General features: G+C 34.9%; 1 long non-coding RNA gene across 1 annotated transcript; it reads right to left on the reverse strand.

The window, feature by feature from the left end:
* Positions 1-234: 234 nt before the first annotated feature.
* LOC310895250 lies at positions 235-6,808 on the reverse strand. The gene is made up of 3 exons (XR_014580584.1): positions 6,676-6,808; positions 4,676-4,839; positions 235-2,007 (listed from the first exon to the last, which is right to left on the reverse strand). It is a non-coding gene; the product is annotated as an uncharacterized lncRNA (long non-coding RNA).
* Between the last annotated feature and the right edge of the window lie 645 nt (positions 6,809-7,453).

Below are 7,453 nucleotides of genomic sequence, written 5' to 3' on the forward strand. Positions count from 1 at the left end.
ACACAAAAGACAAGAAAAAAAAAAACTGTTTTGAGAGATTGTTTCTATTTGTTCTCTTCCCAATATTTCTTCGTGTAAGGAACACAAGACACTAGATTAGAATGCTATTAATTTAATATTGACCTTAATCTCATTTAGAAAGTTACACGTGACGTCTCAGTTTAAACACATATAATATTTTCCTTAAAGGAAAGGAAAGGTTATTGAGCTAAGAAAGGAGTATGACTGTTAAAACAAAATGAGTGTGCATACCCTGATGTAACAGAGAAAGGACCAAAGCATTGTGTATTTTAAGTCCACAGATCTACAAAACATGACTGTTTCACACTCATTGATGTTTTGACAAACATGGTCAGAAAGAAACAGTAAACAGCAATTTACTGTTAACAAACCTGTTAGCTTATTTTCTTACACCTTAAAAAGCAGAACAAGAATGCATTTTAGAGTTAGCTGAAGCCAAGGAATGCCATACAAAGAAAAGTATGGGAAAGAAGTCTGAACAGGAAAAAGACTCGAAAAGCAAAGCCATTTGTCATTTGCCACTTGACAAGCTGCACAGATATAAACCTCATCATTCTGAAGTCATTAGGATATCTGTTTTCCAGTTACAGTGTACACATCAATACGCTTTGCTTTAAATAATAAATAATCAAGCAAACAAAAATATTGGATGAGCATTTTAGAAACACTGCCTCAAAGAGAACTGAATGTTAACATGAATTGATTCAGCCCAATTTCATCTTGCATATACCAAGGCTGAAAAATGTGTAATCGTCTGATATAAGTGAATAAGAAGGATCACATAAAAGATCACAAAACACCAGAAACAAGACAGAAGCAGGAGCAGTTAAATCACTGTAAGTCCTATATAATAAAAATGATGAAGCAAGGCATGGTTTAGTGAAGTGCATTGTAATGGACAGTAACATTGAAACCTATCAGGAATCTTATCTTTACCCGATCACAAACTCAAAGAGATATAATTATGAAAAATGTGCCATGACCAAACTTAGTGGGTAAACAAGCAGTTCATTTCATGTTTAAAACATAACACCTTCCAGGAAAAAAAAAAAAAAAAAGGAAAAAAAATCTCAGATCCACAGAACTACGATTAAGGTATGGATACTAACAGTTCAGCCTTCAGACCAGAACCAGCTGTTCCAAAAGACAGTCAAATCCACCATTTTTGAGTATTGAAGTAGTTCTCATCTAAGAGAGTTCCTGTGAGTTTTCTGTTCAACAAATTTGAACTGGAAATACTGATTTTAATTGCTAGAAATGGCATGGAATCTGTTACCTAAGCTTGATGTTATTCGAGAGGCTAAAATTTGCAATAACTAGTCTCAGTTGTTGCAAAGAAAAAAAAATCTGTATAATAATTCATAACTAAAGAGCATGATTTTTTATTTTTAAATGGTATCTGGATTTATCTGGCCTTACATGTCTCCATGTTGTGCTATCCTATAATGTGAAACACTTAACATGGGATATGCCTGTTGTTACAAAATACATTTTGGCAAGTATGTTTATTTGAATGAATAACGACAACATAGTTACACAAACAGAGACCATGAATAAAATTGCATCCTTTCAATTCAGTCAATTTTCAACACTTTTCTAAAACTCAGCCCCAGATGACAAATGTTTTCCTTCACCCTTCAAGTTTTTTATTGTAGTATTCACTTTAGAGAGTTCTTCTACTAAACATTATTATAATACATCCAGATCAATTTTAAATGACCTTATTTTCAGAGATACTAAGCATGCCTGCCTATTCTTCCAGTAGAGTAAGAATTCTCAGTTGTGTACAGCTGAGTAGATTCTCAGCAGTTCTGAGAATTACATAATTTTGATAGATGTTACTGTAACAGCAGATAACCAGCTTCTTGCACATATTGACTTCTAATGATAGATTTTGCTTTTCTCTGTTTCTCTCATGAAGGGAATTAACATGTTCTTTTATTCAGAGATGAACAGATGTAATGTCTTATAAAGTCTGTACTGCTTCTGAAAAATAAATAAATAAACCAAATCAACTAATCAAGATATTAGCACAATTCTGTTCTGATATAACAGTATGAGGAGAAAAATACCATCTTTCATACTACATCTAATAACATTTAGAAGATCAATTTTCACCTGAGAAAATATTGTACTTTACTTTATCCTATTTTTGACAATCCCAAACTCAATGATATTCAAATTTAAACTAAACTCTCTTGTATTTTAGAGGTATAAACTACATTTTGTGAAATTACTTTATAGTAATGTTATTATTGACATGATGAGGCAAAGTTACAAGCAAGGCAAAGTTCTAGAAGTAGTTTTATATTTGCATGTATATATTCATGCATATGTGTATGTGTATGTATATAATATCTTAGGAGTATTCTGTTTAAATATATCATAGCAAGTATGTTAATAGAACACTGCTAACGTTAAAAAGTTAAGTACTTCAAAATAACAGAACCAATACTATTCATGAAAGAGTAATTATCTGACTCCTGTGTTTAATTGCCTATTTGCTCCTCACTCTACCATTTTTGTTCAATGTGTAGGACAGACATTTCCTAGAAATTAAGCCAGGTTAAGTGATACAAGGGAATGTGATTTTAGGATGTTTCTGATCTTTGCAAAAATAAATAAATAAATAAATCTGAGGAATAATGAATTTGAAAAAATATAAAGAATAACTTTTTATTTCTTTATTTATTCATTGCAATATGAAGCAAAATATTCAAAACTATTAAAAAATTAAGCCAGTTGAATGTTCGCTATTTTCTTGGCACACAGATTTTTCTTGGATATCCCCAAAGTTTTACTGTAAGAAACCTGAGAATTCAGAGAACTCAGAAATCCAGCTGAAGCCAAATGCTGTTTTTGTTGTTGTTGTTGTTTGTTTGTTTGTTTGTTCGGTAACCTCTGGAAAACTGTGTGATTACAATTAGTCAGAAACATGGTCAGCAGAAGCAAGTTATGTAAATCAAGAAATAAACAAACAAAAAAATGCAGATAATTTGGCATTATTCTGTGCATCAGCTCTTCCTTTGTGAAATAGTTATGGTGTCTGATGAGGTGTCTTTGAGGATATCTTCCAATTAGTTCGTAGGCAAGATACCTCAGTGAACATAACAGAAATAAAATAAATTAAAATAAAATAAAATAAAATAAAATAAATAAAATAAAAATAATGAAATAATTAACTCTGTCTTCAGAGCAGGGTTGAACTTTCTGAAATAAATAAGACCAAAGCACAGCTCACAAACATGCAGTGAAATTCTTTCACTTTGTGCTCTAAGTGAGGTAAAAGTTGGATAGATATGGAGAAAAAGTATAGGCAATGGTGTTAAAAGTTAAAAGGTTTATAGAAACCTTTATTCTGGAATATCATACCTCTTGACAATTTATAAGTGGACTTCTTTTCTGACTGCTATTTTGACCTGTATTATATGGTTCATCCAGTGGATAGTTTAAGAATAAATGTTCCCTTATTTATTAAAAAACAGTATGTTTTGTTACAGAAATTGGATACTTGACTTGTGCCTTGATTTGAAAACAATTTTAGGGACATTATGGAGGAACAATAACTCAACCCATTAATCAGCAAGTAATTAATTATTATTGTGAATAGCATAATTCAGCATAAACCTTGTGGTTTCATTTTTAAGCCAGTGTGCAATTTAAAAATCCTAAAATTCTTCGTAATGTATGAATTCAGACATCTCTAACTTGGAACAAGAGCATACCAGATGAGTTGCATACCTCATTTGTGTGAATACCATCATGCAAGAATTAGAGTTTTGCAGAAACAAAAACATTGACTTTTTTTTTGTTTAATGAGAATTATTGACGGTGTATTTGAAAACAGCCATAAAAGAGGTGTTACAATTTAAATTGAAAAAAAAATGTTGTTGGTTTATTATTTTTTTAATTAATTATACAGTACTGAAAATGATTCTAGTATTGCATTTCTTAAAAAACAGGTTTGAGCAACACTTAACATTAAAAAAAAAATACCATTAAAACAATTAAGAGTTACTCACTTAGCTTCTTAACAGCTAGTTGATAGTAAAATGGAGTCCAAAATGGAACCTCTTTTTTTTCCCAGATTGACTAATGATTACTGACACTTTCGATTCTTGTGAGGATAAATCATTGAATGTTGTTCCCCTCAATTCCCAATTGATTTTGTCCTATACATTATTTTTCTATCTATTTTGAGATAGCAAAATAGAAATGCAGACTCTTAAGTTACTATCTCCACTTTTGGTTATATATACATTTGATTATATTCCATGTATACTTCACACTGAGTTTGCATTCAGGTCCACATGGGAACACTGTAGAAAGGATTCCACATCCTGAGTAGTGATGCTTGACTGGATCGGAAAGTACAGTCTATATGGCAGATACTAGAACAAACTTTTAATATATCCAACTTTAATTTAGGTGCAAAAGTCCTTACCTATGTAATTTACTTAACTTCAGGCACAATTAAGCTAAAATGTAATTTACAAAACTTTAGAAGACCATAAGCACTGTTTGAGCTATTAGGATGCATGATTCAGTGTAGCAACTGAGCTTTCTCTTGTTCTTAAGTGTCATTAAACAAATATTAAGTGCTAATAATAAGTATGCATTCTTGTATTTTCTGATAAAATGTCCATAATCATACTTTTACTTATCTTTTGCAGGGTGACTTTTCCCAGCTTGATTCAAAGATGGTGAGATTTAACCCTGTGGTTAAGTGTTTTGCTAAATGAGAACATGGCTGATTAAAAAAGTGTTCAGTAGTTTTAGATCAGGACATCGATGTAATATTCTTTTATAAGAACAAACCTGTAGAGAATGATAAAATACAGGAAGAAAAACAAACAAACAAACAAAAAAATATGAATAAGTAAATGATCTTTGTTTCCTCCCAGATACAAATCTTAATAGATGAAGAACTGTGAAATTATGAAATCTGTAATCAATTTACATTACACAACATTTTGACACTCAACACTCAAGGTGAGGCTGCACCAGCTCAGAGTAGAGCAGGACAATCACTTCCCTTGAACAGCTAGCAATGGTGTTCTTGATGCAACCCAGGACACAGTTGGCCCTCCTGGCTGCCGGGGCACATGTATGATTCTTATTCAACTTGCTATTGACCAAACCACCCAAATTCCTTCCTGCAGGTCTGCTCTCCAGCCTCTTGTCCCCCAGTCTGTATGTAAAGCCAGGGTTGTACCTTCCCAGGCACAGAATCTGCCAGTTGATCTTGTTAGACTTCATATTGTTGGAGATGTCCCAGCTTTCTAACTTGACAGGATCTCTCTGCAAGGCCTCTCCACCCTTGACAGAGTCAACGGTTCCTCCCAATTTAGTATCACCTGAAAACTTACTAAACACACCTTCTATCCAAATAAAAACACCTACATCCAAATAATTTATGAAAACACTGAAGAGAATGGGCCTTAAAATGGAGCCCTGGGGCCCACTAGTGACTGGCCACCAGCCTGATGTAACCCCATAACCCTTTGAGTCTGTGATGTACTTAGATATGATGCACTTAGAGATGAAAATGTATTAAAGACAGTAAACCTAAAAATATAACCTGTAGTTCATGGCCAGCAGTGTAATTTTATATGCTGATGCTCATGAGGAGCTAGTTTAAATATCTTCAAGTTTAAATAACCTTCTTATAAAAAATAAGAATATTTGTGTTGCTTAGATGTTATGTGAACATTTTTAATAGACACACACATAATCAGGTTTAGCTGATACCTAATTTAAAACTCTTTCTCAGATTTTAAATTACACCATTAAATTTTTCTCTTTGTGGTGGGCTTGACATTGGCTGGCTGACAGACCTTCACCCAGCTATCTTATTTCCCCCCCTCAACAGGACATATGGAGAAAAATAATATGGAAATGGTCATGGGTCAAGATAAAGACAGGGAGATCACTTACCAGTTACCATCATGAGAAAAACAGATTCAACATGAGGAACATTAATTTAACTTATTGTCAGTTAAAAACAGTGCAGGATGATAAGAAACAAAGACAAAAATAAAATCACATTCCCCCACCCCCTATTTCCAGGTTCATTTTCACTCCTTCATTCCAAACTCCTCTACTTGCTACCCTCCTCCCAGCCCTCAGGCAGCACAGGGAAACAGGGAATGGATATTGTGGTCAAGTCCATAACGTTCCCCTCCCACAGGACGCAGTCTTTCCAGGACTGTTCCAGCATGGATCCCTACCATGGGGTACAATCTTTCTGGAACAGACTGCTCCAGATTGGGTCCCCCATGGGCTGCAACTCCCAGATCACCTGCTCAAGAGTGAATTCTCCTCAGGCTGCGGTTCTTGCCTGGAGTCTGCTCCTTCACAGTCTCGCCACAGGCTGAAGATTCCTTCAGGGCACATCCTCCTGCTCCAGTGTGGGGACCTCCCGAGGCTACAGCATAGAGATCTACTCTGACTTGGACCTCCACGGGGGACAGCCTGCTCCACTATGGTAACTATGGTCACCATGGCCTTCTCCATGGTCTTGTCTGTGGGCTGCAGGGGAATCTCTGCCCCAATTCCTGGAAAACCTTCTCTCCCTCCTCTTGGTCTGACCTTACTGTCTGAAGAGCTGTTTCTCGCACTCTTTATTTATTTATTTATTTTTTTTTTCCTTACCAGCAGTCTTAGTCTTACAGCTGCTGCAGTTCCTACCCCTCTCTTCCAAAGGCTCTCCCAGAGGCACCCACAGGTTGGTTGCTGGGCCCAGTTGCGCCCTGCATTGGGGCTGTTGGAGTCAGCTGTGTCTGGCTAGGGGCAGCCCCAGCCTTTCCTCACAGAGGAGCCCTCTAGCCTATGACTGCCAAGATCTGAGCACCTGCACCCCTGTGCTCGTTTGTTTTTTTTTAAAGAAATCACTTATCTTTCTCCCTATTAAGGCTGTCTGAGTTAGAAGAAAAACACTGTTGCGACTTTAACCTATTGTGTGGTGGTTTAAAACTTTATATAGGTAAAAAATATTTTTTTATTCTTTATAATTTTCATATCTGTAGGCTTTTGAAGGGAGCATTTTTCAAATGCTGCGTTCATCAGGTCTATCATTGCTTTCAGAAGGAACTTTAAATGAGTTGTATTTAATGAATAAGTTGAGTGAAACATAGCAGTTAACATAGTACTATTTATTTTCATTAATTTGGAATTAATGAAAATGAACTTTTTTTCCCATGAAATCCTTTTATATTCTTGATGATTTTTTTTTGTTTGTTTTTGTTTTTCCCCTGGAAAAAGCCATTATTGTGTACCTAGATAATTCCAAATAAAAATCAGGGGAAAAGCAGCAGTGATTGCTTCATGAAGTAGCTAGCTAGAAGACATACAAACTAAGAGACAACTCAGTCTTGAAGAGAGTCAGCAACTAGTTAAAATGTTGCTGTCAATAAGCTCCTCTAGAACAGAA

The sequence above is a fragment of the Anser anser genome (genome assembly GCF_964211835.1).
Source record: "Anser anser genome assembly, chromosome: 2".
In the NCBI taxonomy this organism is placed as follows: domain Eukaryota; kingdom Metazoa; phylum Chordata; class Aves; order Anseriformes; family Anatidae; genus Anser; species Anser anser.